Raw genomic sequence first — 14,753 nt, forward strand, 5'->3', positions numbered from 1 at the left:
CCCCGTGCCCCTTATAAATCTCAACTTTCATCCTACAAAGTCCCATCACAAGGGATAAACACAAACAAATAGACAACAAAAATGTGCCCGCATTGAAACGGCTGTACGCCGCATGGACCTTCCCTGTGCATTTGTAGCTGCTACATTTGTTTGATTAAACCCTAAGGGTTTACAGTAATGCGACTACGACGACCTAAGAGATTGATGCCAGACAAAATGTGGCCACTACTTGAACCGTATTGGCACTACAAGACAGAGGAAAGTGGAAACATGACGGATGTGCATTTGACACCTACTAGGCCCCCTACGGCCTACATGCCAATGGAACGATATAATAGTGCTGATGAAAGCAGAATTCCGCTCTGTCCACATTAAATACATTTGTATGTTCACGTCCTCGCATGCATTTACAACTCTGCCCTCGCATGCTTTCGTAACACCGAACGCCAACGTTTTAAACCCAAAGCCTCGCCTGGCTTAACCCTCAACCCTCATCTGCCTTCTAAACCCTGACCTGACCTGTTTATACAGTAAGATTACAATTTCAATAAAATATATATCTGATGGAATTTTTTTTTTTACATTTCGTACTCACCCAGATCGATGGCATTAGTTACTGCTTTTAAATTGCAAATATTTTCCTCGCGGCGTTCAGTCGTTACTCGGGGTGTTTAAAATGAAACACTGAGAGTGCCTCGGATAGTATGAGGACCATTGGTGATATTTTAAGTAAAAACTAATACAGTACAATATGTTGTCTTCACTTTGTGCCCTACATTTTCTTGGGTGAAAAGTTGCCTAAGATTTCCCCAATCCTGGCCAGCTGGATCAAAAACTAAAAAAGTAACCTGCTTTCTAAACCCTAACCCTCACTTGCTTTCTAAACCCAAATCTTCACCTGCCTTCTAAACCCTAACCCTCAACTGCTTTCTAAAACCTAACCCTCACCTGCCTTCTAACCCCTAATCCTCACCCGCTTACTAAACCCTAACCGTCAACTGCCCTCTAAACCTTAACCCCCACGTGCTTTTGGAAACACTAACCATCATCTGCTTTCTAAAACCTCTAAACTGCTTCGTAAACCCTAACCCTCACCAGTCTTCTAAACCCAAACCCTCGCCTACCTTATAAACCCTAACCCTTTCCTGCCTTCTAAACCTTAATCCTCACCCACTTTCTAACCGCTAACGCTTTCCTGCCTGCACTCCAGTGTTTAATTGTAGTTTCTATGAGTTAGCTAATCGGATTGGAAATTGAGAAACAGGATACAGGCATATGGCAACATGGCTTAGTTGGTAAAGTGCCTGTCTAGTAAACTAGGAAATCCTAGGTTAAAATCCTAGTGGTGCCTCATTTTGACGTTCATGCTATGATTCTGAATGAGTGCATCACGGGTTAATGATCAAAGTAACTATCTGGTAATGGAGTTTGAATTCTATAGAAAAGTTGAGGAGACTTAAAGTTATAGGAGATTTGTTTTGCATTAACAGCATTAAATGCTCGTTTGGGTGTCAAATTTAAATCCTGTGCTTCATTTATTTTTAGAAATGGAAAATGGAAGTGATTGTTTTGTTTGGAACATGAATGTGTGCATTTCCCAATGCGATCGGATTTTTAGATTTCCCAATTAAGATGCAATACCCTTTGTGTGAAGCAAAGAAGGTGATGTCAAACTATTCATGTGGAGAACGATGGATTAAGAGTCTTTCACCTGCAGGATTCAGCCAAATCACATCTGATTTAATCGTATGACCAATCACAATGCAGTATTTTTACTCAGCATCACATTTCTTGTAGCTGCTATATTTCTTTGATTATCGCCGAGCAATGACATAAATTAAATTAAACCGTTGAATAAAATGGCTTCCAGAGATTTCACTCGAAAAAAGCGAATCGACAAGGATGGGATTCAAACCCATGAGTGCAGAGCACAATAGATTAGCAGTCCATAGCATTAACCACTCGGTCACCTTATCACATGTTACCATGATTCATAACTAATCTCAAAAATATATGCGTTCTAGGCATCACATTTCTTTAATGCATCAACATTTTTTATTGCAGTTTCTATGAATTTGCCAGTAGGTTTAGAAATAACAGACAGGAATATGGTGCCATGGCTTAGTTGGTAAAGCAGCCTGTCTAGTAAACAGGAGATCCTGGGTTCAACTTCAAGTGGTGCCTCATTGAGATATTTTACGCTCTGATTCTGCATGAGTGCATCACGGGTTAATAATCCAAGTAACTATCTGGTAATTGAGTTTGACTTCTATAGAAAAGTTAAGGATACTTGTTTTTCCATCACAACATTAAATGCCCCTATGGGTGCCAAGTTAAAATCCTGTGCTTTATTTTTAGAAATTTATAATATGTATGTATTTGCTTTGTTTGGTAACATAAATGTATTCATTTCCCAAAGCGACCTATTTTGAGATTTTCCAATTCAGATGCAATATCCATATTTATACTTGTGAAGTAATCAAGGTGATTGTACACTATTCATGTGGAGAACGATGGATTTATAGGTTTTCACCTTCAGGATTCAGCCAACTCACATCTTTCTAGATTTAAAGCTTTCGTGACTGCAAGGATCCATACTCTTTGGTTCTATTCGGTAAAGTCACGTAGGTAAAAAAATAAAACAACAAAAAATCACGACGTTTCGGCCACAACACAAGCGGCCTTCATCAGGTGAAGGGATCAGGCTGTCTCGAGGACAGCGCTGGAGTGGACCACAGCCACGCTCAGACCGCGACCTTTAAGCTGTGTGCGAGGAAACAAGGTGCCTTGGCAAAGGAATTAGCATAAAAAATTAGCATTTGATTGCCCGACTTAGCATAGAAGTGGTGTACATGCAAGTGCACATGCCGGTTGGCGCGGGGGGGGGGGGTGGAGTTTCCCTATTGATGGTGTGAAAAGGGAATTTAAGAGCTGCGAAAGTTTGGGGTACCACTACTTGAAAAATATACTATACCATTGAAAATTAGTTTAATGTTTGGTTCGATTTAGAACATCTTTCCAATGGTTGCTTAATTTGAAACCATCTTCTCGGTTGTAATTGTGTCTGTGCTTGTAGATCTGAATTGCCTCGTGAACAAATCTCTGATAAAAACCCGTGGGTTTGCAAAGAACCTTGGTATCGGAGAAAATTATATCGTGATCACCCACAGCGTTGTAACAATGATCAGCTACGGCAGAATAATTCGTTTTACCGTGTTTCAAATCTGATTTGTGCTCGCGAATTCGGTCAGAGACATGTCGCTTTGTCTCCCCGATATTGCAATCACCGCAGGTACAAATCAATTTGTAAACCCCGGGGTACTGTAAGTCAGGAATGACATCCTTCACGGATGGGATCAGATCACGAATTTTGTGTACTGTATTGAACCGGACCTGGATCTTGTGTTTGTTTAGAATTTTGGAAATCCTTTTAGTAACGCCTGCTATATATGGTAGTGTGATGGTTTTGACCGGAGTATCAAGTGGTTGTTTCTGTATGGAGGGAGAAACAGCTTGGCGGATGTTACGGTCAGAGTATCCATTCCTTTTGAGGGCCAGGTGTACATGTTTTAATTCACTGGTCAGGTGGTGTTGGTCCGAAATGCAATGAGCCCTATGGTATAAAGTTTTGATGAGAGAATTCTGCTGGGATGGGTGGCGGTGGGAATCAGGCTTCAAGTAGGAATCCGTATGGGTGGGTTTCCTGTAGACAGAATGCCCCAATGAGCCATCAGGTCTCCTCTCAAACAGAACATCCAAGAATGGCAGCTTGCCATCTTTCTCCACCTCCATGGTGAATTTGATGGCGGGATGTCTGGAATTGATGTGGTGTAGGAAAAGGTTCAGAGCTGGGAGGCCATGTGGCCCATTGACGAAAGCGTCATCCACATATCTCTTCCACAGGGAAGGTCTGAGGGTGGAAGTCTGGATGGCGTCTGATTCAAATTTCTCTATGAAAATCTTGGCTATCACTGGTGACAAGGGGGATCCCATGGGGGTCCCCTCATTTTGTCTGTAGAAGGAGCCATTCCAAGAAAAGTAGGTATTGTTGAGGCAATGCCTAACCAGTGCAGGTGTATCGGGGTCTAGTCCATGTTGGACCAAATTTTCAATTATTTCAATGGTATCAGGCACTGGGACCTTGGTGAACAAAGAGACCACACTAAGACCCATCGTATCCACGATCAACTCCCCTACCTATAGACTGGCCCATTTTCTGTCAGATACCTTGCTGCCTTTCACTGGCAAGATCACCTCAGCAGTACTTAACTCAGCCGAATTGGTCTCTATGGTCAAAGACGTTGTACTGTCCCCTGACGATATCCTTGTCAGCTTCGATACCAAGGTTCTTTGCAAACCCACGGGTTTTTATCAGAGATTTGTTCACGATGCAATTCAGATCTACAAACACAGACACAATTTCAACCGAGAAGATGGTTTCAAATTAAGCAACCATTGGAAAGATGTTCTAAATCGAACCAAACATTAAACTAATTTTCAATGGTATAGTATATTTTTCAAGTAGTGGTACCCCAAACTTTCGCAACTCTTAAATTCCCTTTTCACACCATCAATAGGGAAACTCCACCCCCCCCCGCGCCAACCGGCATGTGCACTTGCATGTACACCACTTCTATGCTAAGTCGGGCAATCAAATGCAAATTTTTTATGCTAATTCATTTGTCAAGGCACCTTGTTTCCTCGCACACAGCTTAAAGGTCGCGGTCTGAGCGTGGCTGTGTTCCAGTCCAGCGCTGTCCTCGAGACAGCCTGATCCCTTCACCTGATGAAGGCCGCTTGTGTTGTGGCCGAAACGTCGTGATTTTTTGTTGTTTCATTTTTTTACCTACGTGACTTTACCGAATAGAACCAAAGAGTATAACTCACATCTGATTTAAACGTATGACCAATTTCAATGCGGTATCATTTCTCATCATCACATTTCGTATAGCTGCTAAATTTGTTTGATAATCGCTGATCAGTGACATAAAAATGGCTTCTCTAGATTTTACTCAAAAAAGAGCAAATCGACAAGGATGGGATTGGAACCCATGCGTGCAGAGCACAATGGATTAGCAGTCCATCGCCTTAACCACTCGGCCACCTTATCACATGTTGCCATAATTTACAACTAATGCCAAAAATAAATGTATTCTTTAAATGCATCAACATTTTTATCGGAGTTTCTAAGAATTTGCCAGTAGGATTGGAAACTTGAGAAATAACGTACAGGAATATGGCGCCATGGCTTAGTTGGTAAAGCGCCTGTCTCGTAAACAGGAGATCCTGGGTTCAAATCCCAGTGGTGCCTCATCGAGATATTTTATGCAATGATTCTGCATGAGTGCATCACGGGTTAATAATCCAAGTAACTATCTGGTAATTGAGTTTGACTTCTATAGAAAAGTTAAGGAGACTTGTTTTTCCATCACAACATTAAATGCCCCTATGGGTGCCAAGTTCAAATCCTGTGCGCTATTTATTTCTAGAAATTGATCATGTATGTATTTGTTTTGTTTCGTAACATAAATGTATTCATTTCCCAATGCGACCTATTTTGAGATTTTCCAATTCAGATGCAATATCCATGTTTATACTTGTGAAGTAAACAAGGTGATTGCAACTATTCATGTGGAGAACGATGGATTTATAGTTTTTCACCTTCAGGATTCAGCCAAATAACTTCTGATTTAAACGTATGACCAAACTTAATGCGGTATTATTTCTCATCATCACATTTCGTATAGCTGCTAAATTTGTTTGATAATCGCCGATCAGTGACATAAAAATGGCTTCTCTATATTTTACTCAAAAAAGAGCAAATCAACAAGGATGGGATTCGAACCCATGCGTGCAGAGCACAATGGATTAGCAGTCCATCGCCTTAACCACTCGGCCACCTTATCACATGTTGCCGTGATTTACAACTAATGTCAAAAATAAATGTATTCTTTAAATGCATCAACATTTTTATCGGAGTTTCTAGGAATTTGCCAGTAGGATTGGAAACTTGAGAAATAACGTACAGGAATATGGCGCCATGGCTTAGTTGGTAAAGCGCCTGTCTAGTAAACAGGAGATCCTGGGTTCAAATCCCAGTGGTGCCTCATTGAGATATTTTATGCAATGATTCTGCATGAGTGCATCACGGGTTAATAATCCAAGTAACTATCTGGTAATTGAGTTTGACTTCTATAGAAAAGTTAAGGAGACTTGTTTTTCCATCACAACATTAAATGCCCCTATGGGTGCCAAGTTCAAATCCTGTGCGCTATTTATTTCTAGAAATTGATCATGTATGTATTTGTTTTGTTTGGTAACATAAATGTATTCATTTCCCAATGCGACCTATTTTGAGATTTTCCAATTCAGATGCAATATCCATGTTTATACTTGTGAAGTAAACAAGGTGATTGCAACTATTCATGTGGAGAACGATGGATTTATAGTTTTTCACCTTCAGGATTCAGCCAAATAACTTCTGATTTAAACGTATGACCAAACTTAATGCGGTATTATTTCTCATCATCACATTTCGTATAGCTGCTAAATTTGTTTGATAATCGCCGATCAGTGACATAAAAATGGCTTCTCTAGATTTTACTCAAAAAAGAGCAAATCGACAAGGATGGGATTCGAACCCATGCGTGCAGAGCACAATGGATTAGCAGTCCATCGCCTTAACCACTCGGCCACCTTATCACATGTTGCCGTGATTTACAACTAATGTCAAAAATAAATGTATTCTTTAAATGCATCAACATTTTTATCGGAGTTTCTAGGAATTTGCCAGTAGGATTGGAAACTTGAGAAATAACGTACAGGTATATGGCGCCATGGCTTAGTTGGTAAAGCGCCTGTCTAGTAAACAGGAGATCCTGGGATCAAATCCCAGTGGTGCCTCATTGAGATATTTTATGCAATGATTCTGCATGAGTGCATCACGGGTTAATAATCCAAGTAACTATCTGGTAATTGAGTTTGACTTCTATAGAAAAGTTAAGGAGACTTGTTTTTCCATCACAACATTAAATGCCCCTATGGGTGCCAAGTTCAAATCCTGTGCGCTATTTATTTCTAGAAATTGATCATGTATGTATTTGTTTTGTTTGGTAACATAAATGTATTCATTTCCCAATGCGACCTATTTTGAGATTTTCCAATTCAGATGCAATATCCATGTTTATACTTGTGAAGTAAACAAGGTGATTGCAACTATTCATGTGGAGAACGATGGATTTATAGTTTTTCACCTTGAGGATTCAGCCAAATAACTTCTGATTTAAACGTATGACCACACTTAATGCGGTATTAATTCTCATCATCACATTTCGTATAGCTGCTAAATTTGTTTGATAATCGCCGATCAGTGACATAAAAATGGCTTCTCTAGATTTTACTCAAAGAAGAGCAAATCGACAAGGATGGGATTCGAACCCATGCGTGCAGAGCACAAAGGATTAGCAGTCCATCGCCTTAACCACTCGGCCACCTTATCACATGTTGCCATGATTTATAACTAATGTCAAAAATAAATGTATTCTTCAAATGCATCAACATTTTTATCGGAGTTTCTAGGAATTTGCCAGTAGGATTGGAAACTTGAGAAATAACGTACAGGAATATGGCGCCATGGCTTAGTTGGTAAAGCGCCTGTCTAGTAAACAGGAGATCCTGGGTTCAAATCCCAGTGGTGCCTCATTGAGATATTTTATGCAATGATTCTGCATGAGTGCATCACGGGTTAATAATCCAAGTAACTATCTGGTAATTGAGTTTGACTTCTATAGAAAAGTTAAGGAGACTTGTTTTTCCATCACAACATTAAATGCCCCTATGGGTGCCAAGTTCAAATCCTGTGCGCTATTTATTTCAAAAAATTGATCATGTATGTATTTGTTTTGTTTCGTAACATAAATGTATTCATTTCCCAATGCGACCTATTTTGAGATTTTCCAATTCAGATGCAATATCCATGTTTATACTTGTGAAGTAAACAAGGTGATTGCAACTATTCATGTGGAGAACGATGGATTTATAGTTTTTCACCTTCAGGATTCAGCCAAATAACTTCTGATTTAAACGTATGACCAAACTTAATGCGGTATTATTTCTCATCATCACATTTCGTATAGCTGCTAAATTTGTTTGATAATCGCCGATCAGTGACATAAAAATGGCTTCTCTAGATTTTACTCAAAAAAGAGCAAATCGACAAGGATGGGATTCGAACCCATGCGTGCAGAGCACAGTGGATTAGCAGTCCATCGCCTTAACCACTCGGCCACCTTATCACATGTTGCCGTGATTTACAACTAATGTCAAAAATAAATGTATTCTTTAAATGCATCAACATTTTTATCGGAGTTTCTAGGAATTTGCCAGTAGGATTGGAAACTTGAGAAATAACGTACAGGAATATGGCGCCATGGCTTAGTTGGTAAAGCGCCTGTCTAGTAAACAGGAGATTCCGGGTTCAAATCCCAGTGGTGCCTCATTGAGATATTTTATGCAATGATTCTGCATGAGTGCATCACGGGTTAATAATCCAAGTAACTATCTGGTAATTGAGTTTGACTTCTATAGAAAACTTAAGGAGACTTGTTTTTCCATCACAACATTAAATGCCCCTATGGGTGCCAAGTTCAAATCCTGTGCGCTATTTATTTCTAGAAATTGATCATGTATGTATTTGTTTTGTTTGGTAACATAAATGTATTCATTTCCCAATGCGACCTATTTTGAGATTTTCCAATTCAGATGCAATATCCATGTTTATACTTGTGAAGTAAACAAGGTGATTGCAACTATTCATGTGGAGAACGATGGATTTATAGTTTTTCACCTTGAGGATTCAGCCAAATAACTTCTGATTTAAACGTATGACCACACTTAATGCGGTATTAATTCTCATCATCACATTTCGTATAGCTGCTAAATTTGTTTGATAATCGCCGATCAGTGACATAAAAATGGCTTCTCTAGATTTTACTCAAAAAAGAGCAAATCGACAAGGATGGGATTCGAACCCATGCGTGCAGAGCACAATGGATTAGCAGTCCATCGCCTTAACCACTCGGCCACCTTATCACATGTTGCCGTGATTTACAACTAATGTCAAAAATAAATGTATTCTTTAAATGCATCAACATTTTTATCGGAGTTTCTAGGAATTTTCCAGTAGGATTGGAAACTTGAGAAATAACGTACAGGAATATGGCGCCATGGCTTAGTTGGTAAAGCGCCTGTCTAGTAAACAGGAGATCCTGGGTTCAAATCCCAGTGGTGCCTCATTGAGATATTTTATGCAATTATTCTGCATGAGTGCATCACGGGTTAATAATCCAAGTAACTATCTGGTAATTGAGTTTGACTTCTATAGAAAAGTTAAGGAGACTTGTTTTTCCATCACAACATTAAATGCCCCTATGGGTGCCAAGTTCAAATCCTGTGCGCTATTTATTTCAAAAAATTGATCATGTATGTATTTGTTTTGTTTCGTAACATAAATGTATTCATTTCCCAATGCGACCTATTTTGAGATTTTCCAATTCAGATGCAATATCCATGTTTATACTTGTGAAGTAAACAAGGTGATTGCAACTATTCATGTGGAGAACGATGGATTTATAGTTTTTCACCTTCAGGATTCAGCCAAATAACTTCTGATTTAAACGTATGACCAAACTTAATGCGGTATTATTTCTCATCATCACATTTCGTATAGCTGCTAAATTTGTTTGATAATCGCCGATCAGTGACATAAAAATGGCTTCTCTAGATTTTACTCAAAAAAGAGCAAATCGACAAGGATGGGATTCGAACCCATGCGTGCAGAGCACAGTGGATTAGCAGTCCATCGCCTTAACCACTCGGCCACCTTATCACATGTTGCCGTGATTTACAACTAATGTCAAAAATAAATGTATTCTTTAAATGCATCAACATTTTTATCGGAGTTTCTAGGAATTTGCCAGTAGGATTGGAAACTTGAGAAATAACGTACAGGAATATGGCGCCATGGCTTAGTTGGTAAAGCGCCTGTCTAGTAAACAGGAGATTCTGGGTTCAAATCCCAGTGGTGCCTCATTGAGATATTTTATGCAATGATTCTGCATGAGTGCATCACGGGTTAATAATCCAAGTAACTATCTGGTAATTGAGTTTGACTTCTATAGAAAAGTTAAGGAGACTTGTTTTTCCATCACAACATTAAATGCCCCTATGGGTGCCAAGTTCAAATCCTGTGCGCTATTTATTTCTAGAAATTGATCATGTATGTATTTGTTTTGTTTGGTAACATAAATGTATTCATTTCCCAATGCGACCTATTTTGAGATTTTCCAATTCAGATGCAATATCCATGTTTATACTTGTGAAGTAAACAAGGTGATTGCAACTATTCATGTGGAGAACGATGGATTTATAGTTTTTCACCTTGAGGATTCAGCCAAATAACTTCTGATTTAAACGTATGACCACACTTAATGCGGTATTAATTCTCATCATCACATTTCGTATAGCTGCTAAATTTGTTTGATAATCGCCGATCAGTGACATAAAAATGGCTTCTCTAGATTTTACTCAAAAAAGAGCAAATCGACAAGGATGGGATTCGAACCCATGCGTGCAGAGCACAATGGATTAGCAGTCCATCGCCTTAACCACTCGGCCACCTTATCACATGTTGCCGTGATTTACAACTAATGTCAAAAATAAATGTATTCTTTAAATGCATCAACATTTTTATCGGAGTTTCTAGGAATTTTCCAGTAGGATTGGAAACTTGAGAAATAACGTACAGGAATATGGCGCCATGGCTTAGTTGGTAAAGCGCCTGTCTAGTAAACAGGAGATCCTGGGTTCAAATCCCAGTGGTGCCTCATTGAGATATTTTATGCAATGATTCTGCATGAGTGCATCACGGGTTAATAATCCAAGTAACTATCTGGTAATTGAGTTTGACTTCTATAGAAAAGTTAAGGAGACTTGTTTTTCCATCACAACATTAAATGCCCCTATGGGTGCCAAGTTCAAATCCTGTGCGCTATTTATTTCTAGAAATTGATCATGTATGTATTTGTTTTGTTTGGTAACATAAATGTATTCATTTCCCAATGCGACCTATTTTGAGATTTTCCAATTCAGATGCAATATCCATGTTTATACTTGTGAAGTAAACAAGGTGATTGCAACTATTCATGTGGAGAACGATGGATTTATAGTTTTTCACCTTGAGGATTCAGCCAAATAACTTCTGATTTAAACGTATGACCACACTTAATGCGGTATTAATTCTCATCATCACATTTCGTATAGCTGCTAAATTTGTTTGATAATCGCCGATCAGTGACATAAAAATGGCTTCTCTAGATTTTACTCAAAGAAGAGCAAATCGACAAGGATGGGATTCGAACCCATGCGTGCAGAGCACAATGGATTAGCAGTCCATCGCCTTAACCACTCGGCCACCTTATCACATGTTGCCATGATTTATAACTAATGTCAAAAATAAATGTATTCTTTAAATGCATCAACATTTTTATCGGAGTTTCTAGGAATTTGCCAGTAGGATTGGAAACTTGAGAAATAACGTACAGGAATATGGCGCCATGGCTTAGTTGGTAAAGCGCCTGTCTAGTAAACAGGAGATTCTGGGTTCAAATCCCAGTGGTGCCTCATTGAGATATTTTATGCAATGATTCTGCATGAGTGCATCACGGGTTAATAATCCAAGTAACTATCTGGTAATTGAGTTTGACTTCTATAGAAAAGTTAAGGAGACTTGTTTTTCCATCACAACATTAAATGCCCCTATGGGTGCCAAGTTCAAATCCTGTGCGCTATTTATTTCTAGAAATTGATCATGTATGTATTTGTTTTGTTTGGTAACATAAATGTATTCATTTCCCAATGCGACCTATTTTGAGATTTTCCAATTCAGATGCAATATCCATGTTTATACTTGTGAAGTAAACAAGGTGATTGCAACTATTCATGTGGAGAACGATGGATTTATAGTTTTTCACCTTGAGGATTCAGCCAAATAACTTCTGATTTAAACGTATGACCACACTTAATGCGGTATTAATTCTCATCATCACATTTCGTATAGCTGCTAAATTTGTTTGATAATCGCCGATCAGTGACATAAAAATGGCTTCTCTAGATTTTACTCAAAAAAGAGCAAATCGACAAGGATGGGATTCGAACCCATGCGTGCAGAGCACAATGGATTAGCAGTCCATCGCCTTAACCACTCGGCCACCTTATCACATGTTGCCGTGATTTACAACTAATGTCAAAAATAAATGTATTCTTTAAATGCATCAACATTTTTATCGGAGTTTCTAGGAATTTTCCAGTAGGATTGGAAACTTGAGAAATAACGTACAGGAATATGGCGCCATGGCTTAGTTGGTAAAGCGCCTGTCTAGTAAACAGGAGATCCTGGGTTCAAATCCCAGTGGTGCCTCATTGAGATATTTTATGCAATGATTCTGCATGAGTGCATCACGGGTTAATAATCCAAGTAACTATCTGGTAATTGAGTTTGACTTCTATAGAAAAGTTAAGGAGACTTGTTTTTCCATCACAACATTAAATGCCCCTATGGGTGCCAAGTTCAAATCCTGTGCGCTATTTATTTCTAGAAATTGATCATGTATGTATTTGTTTTGTTTGGTAACATAAATGTATTCATTTCCCAATGCGACCTATTTTGAGATTTTCCAATTCAGATGCAATATCCATGTTTATACTTGTGAAGTAAACAAGGTGATTGCAACTATTCATGTGGAGAACGATGGATTTATAGTTTTTCACCTTGAGGATTCAGCCAAATAACTTCTGATTTAAACGTATGACCACACTTAATGCGGTATTAATTCTCATCATCACATTTCGTATAGCTGCTAAATTTGTTTGATAATCGCCGATCAGTGACATAAAAATGGCTTCTCTAGATTTTACTCAAAGAAGAGCAAATCGACAAGGATGGGATTCGAACCCATGCGTGCAGAGCACAATGGATTAGCAGTCCATCGCCTTAACCACTCGGCCACCTTATCACATGTTGCCATGATTTATAACTAATGTCAAAAATAAATGTATTCTTTAAATGCATCAACATTTTTATCGGAGTTTCTAGGAATTTGCCAGTAGGATTGGAAACTTGAGAAATAACGTACAGGAATATGGCGCCATGGCTTAGTTGGTAAAGCGCCTGTCTAGTAAACAGGAGATTCTGGGTTCAAATCCCAGTGGTGCCTCATTGAGATATTTTATGCAATGATTCTGCATGAGTGCATCACGGGTTAATAATCCAAGTAACTATCTGGTAATTGAGTTTGACTTCTATAGAAAAGTTAAGGAGACTTGTTTTTCCATCACAACATTAAATGCCCCTATGGGTGCCAAGTTCAAATCCTGTGCGCTATTTATTTCTAGAAATTGATCATGTATGTATTTGTTTTGTTTGGTAACATAAATGTATTCATTTCCCAATGCGACCTATTTTGAGATTTTCCAATTCAGATGCAATATCCATGTTTATACTTGTGAAGTAAACAAGGTGATTGCAACTATTCATGTGGAGAACGATGGATTTATAGTTTTTCACCTTGAGGATTCAGCCAAATAACTTCTGATTTAAACGTATGACCACACTTAATGCGGTATTAATTCTCATCATCACATTTCGTATAGCTGCTAAATTTGTTTGATAATCGCCGATCAGTGACATAAAAATGGCTTCTCTAGATTTTACTCAAAAAAGAGCAAATCGACAAGGATGGGATTCGAACCCATGCGTGCAGAGCACAATGGATTAGCAGTCCATCGCCTTAACCACTCGGCCACCTTATCACATGTTGCCGTGATTTACAACTAATGTCAAAAATAAATGTATTCTTTAAATGCATCAACATTTTTATCGGAGTTTCTAGGAATTTTCCAGTAGGATTGGAAACTTGAGAAATAACGTACAGGAATATGGCGCCATGGCTTAGTTGGTAAAGCGCCTGTCTAGTAAACAGGAGATCCTGGGTTCAAATCCCAGTGGTGCCTCATTGAGATATTTTATGCAATGATTCTGCATGAGTGCATCACGGGTTAATAATCCAAGTAACTATCTGGTAATTGAGTTTGACTTCTATAGAAAAGTTAAGGAGACTTGTTTTTCCATCACAACATTAAATGCCCCTATGGGTGCCAAGTTCAAATCCTGTGCGCTATTTATTTCTAGAAATTGATCATGTATGTATTTGTTTTGTTTGGTAACATAAATGTATTCATTTCCCAATGCGACCTATTTTGAGATTTTCCAATTCAGATGCAATATCCATGTTTATACTTGTGAAGTAAACAAGGTGATTGCAACTATTCATGTGGAGAACGATGGATTTATAGTTTTTCACCTTGAGGATTCAGCCAAATAACTTCTGATTTAAACGTATGACCACACTTAATGCGGTATTAATTCTCATCATCACATTTCGTATAGCTGCTAAATTTGTTTGATAATCGCCGATCAGTGACATAAAAATGGCTTCTCTAGATTTTACTCAAAGAAGAGCAAATCGACAAGGATGGGATTCGAACCCATGCGTGCAGAGCACAATGGATTAGCAGTCCATCGCCTTAACCACTCGGCCACCTTATCACATGTTGCCATGATTTATAACTAATGTCAAAAATAAATGTATTCTTCAAATGCATCAACATTTTTATCGGAGTTTGTAGGAATTTGCCAG

The 14,753-nt window shown here is 38.6% G+C and overlaps 2 protein-coding genes and 25 non-coding genes across 27 annotated transcripts in view; 13 read left to right on the top strand and 14 right to left on the bottom strand.

Annotated features, from left to right (window-relative positions):
* NUP88 (nucleoporin 88) overlaps window positions 1-14,753 on the bottom strand; it is a 153,038-nt gene that overhangs the window by 26,766 nt on the left and 111,519 nt on the right. The gene's annotated exons all lie outside the window — the stretch shown is intronic.
* The window catches only part of COX4I1 (cytochrome c oxidase subunit 4I1), a 293,476-nt gene that overhangs the window by 1,332 nt on the left and 277,391 nt on the right, over window positions 1-14,753 (top strand). The gene's annotated exons all lie outside the window — the stretch shown is intronic.
* TRNAS-GCU (transfer RNA serine (anticodon GCU)) lies at window positions 5,029-5,110 on the bottom strand. Its single transcript has one exon. It is a non-coding gene; the product is annotated as a tRNA-Ser (tRNA).
* On the top strand, window positions 5,239-5,311 carry TRNAT-AGU (transfer RNA threonine (anticodon AGU)). The gene has a single exon. It is a non-coding gene; the product is annotated as a tRNA-Thr (tRNA).
* On the bottom strand, window positions 5,825-5,906 carry TRNAS-GCU (transfer RNA serine (anticodon GCU)). Its single transcript has one exon. It is a non-coding gene; the product is annotated as a tRNA-Ser (tRNA).
* Window positions 6,035-6,107, top strand: TRNAT-AGU (transfer RNA threonine (anticodon AGU)). Its single transcript has one exon. It is a non-coding gene; the product is annotated as a tRNA-Thr (tRNA).
* On the bottom strand, window positions 6,621-6,702 carry TRNAS-GCU (transfer RNA serine (anticodon GCU)). The gene has a single exon. It is a non-coding gene; the product is annotated as a tRNA-Ser (tRNA).
* Window positions 6,831-6,903, top strand: TRNAT-AGU (transfer RNA threonine (anticodon AGU)). Its single transcript has one exon. It is a non-coding gene; the product is annotated as a tRNA-Thr (tRNA).
* TRNAS-GCU (transfer RNA serine (anticodon GCU)) lies at window positions 7,417-7,498 on the bottom strand. Its single transcript has one exon. It is a non-coding gene; the product is annotated as a tRNA-Ser (tRNA).
* On the top strand, window positions 7,627-7,699 carry TRNAT-AGU (transfer RNA threonine (anticodon AGU)). Its single transcript has one exon. It is a non-coding gene; the product is annotated as a tRNA-Thr (tRNA).
* Window positions 8,213-8,294, bottom strand: TRNAS-GCU (transfer RNA serine (anticodon GCU)). The gene has a single exon. It is a non-coding gene; the product is annotated as a tRNA-Ser (tRNA).
* On the top strand, window positions 8,423-8,495 carry TRNAT-AGU (transfer RNA threonine (anticodon AGU)). The gene has a single exon. It is a non-coding gene; the product is annotated as a tRNA-Thr (tRNA).
* Window positions 9,009-9,090, bottom strand: TRNAS-GCU (transfer RNA serine (anticodon GCU)). Its single transcript has one exon. It is a non-coding gene; the product is annotated as a tRNA-Ser (tRNA).
* On the top strand, window positions 9,219-9,291 carry TRNAT-AGU (transfer RNA threonine (anticodon AGU)). The gene has a single exon. It is a non-coding gene; the product is annotated as a tRNA-Thr (tRNA).
* On the bottom strand, window positions 9,805-9,886 carry TRNAS-GCU (transfer RNA serine (anticodon GCU)). The gene has a single exon. It is a non-coding gene; the product is annotated as a tRNA-Ser (tRNA).
* TRNAT-AGU (transfer RNA threonine (anticodon AGU)) lies at window positions 10,015-10,087 on the top strand. The gene has a single exon. It is a non-coding gene; the product is annotated as a tRNA-Thr (tRNA).
* TRNAS-GCU (transfer RNA serine (anticodon GCU)) lies at window positions 10,601-10,682 on the bottom strand. Its single transcript has one exon. It is a non-coding gene; the product is annotated as a tRNA-Ser (tRNA).
* On the top strand, window positions 10,811-10,883 carry TRNAT-AGU (transfer RNA threonine (anticodon AGU)). Its single transcript has one exon. It is a non-coding gene; the product is annotated as a tRNA-Thr (tRNA).
* On the bottom strand, window positions 11,397-11,478 carry TRNAS-GCU (transfer RNA serine (anticodon GCU)). The gene has a single exon. It is a non-coding gene; the product is annotated as a tRNA-Ser (tRNA).
* On the top strand, window positions 11,607-11,679 carry TRNAT-AGU (transfer RNA threonine (anticodon AGU)). The gene has a single exon. It is a non-coding gene; the product is annotated as a tRNA-Thr (tRNA).
* Window positions 12,193-12,274, bottom strand: TRNAS-GCU (transfer RNA serine (anticodon GCU)). The gene has a single exon. It is a non-coding gene; the product is annotated as a tRNA-Ser (tRNA).
* Window positions 12,403-12,475, top strand: TRNAT-AGU (transfer RNA threonine (anticodon AGU)). The gene has a single exon. It is a non-coding gene; the product is annotated as a tRNA-Thr (tRNA).
* TRNAS-GCU (transfer RNA serine (anticodon GCU)) lies at window positions 12,989-13,070 on the bottom strand. Its single transcript has one exon. It is a non-coding gene; the product is annotated as a tRNA-Ser (tRNA).
* On the top strand, window positions 13,199-13,271 carry TRNAT-AGU (transfer RNA threonine (anticodon AGU)). Its single transcript has one exon. It is a non-coding gene; the product is annotated as a tRNA-Thr (tRNA).
* Window positions 13,785-13,866, bottom strand: TRNAS-GCU (transfer RNA serine (anticodon GCU)). Its single transcript has one exon. It is a non-coding gene; the product is annotated as a tRNA-Ser (tRNA).
* On the top strand, window positions 13,995-14,067 carry TRNAT-AGU (transfer RNA threonine (anticodon AGU)). Its single transcript has one exon. It is a non-coding gene; the product is annotated as a tRNA-Thr (tRNA).
* On the bottom strand, window positions 14,581-14,662 carry TRNAS-GCU (transfer RNA serine (anticodon GCU)). Its single transcript has one exon. It is a non-coding gene; the product is annotated as a tRNA-Ser (tRNA).

The sequence above is a fragment of the Petromyzon marinus genome, chromosome 54 (assembly GCF_048934315.1).
Source record: "Petromyzon marinus isolate PM22_M1 ecotype Great Lakes invasive population chromosome 54, UKy_Petmar_22M1.pri1.0, whole genome shotgun sequence".
NCBI classification, from domain to species: Eukaryota; Metazoa; Chordata; class Hyperoartia; order Petromyzontiformes; family Petromyzontidae; genus Petromyzon; species Petromyzon marinus.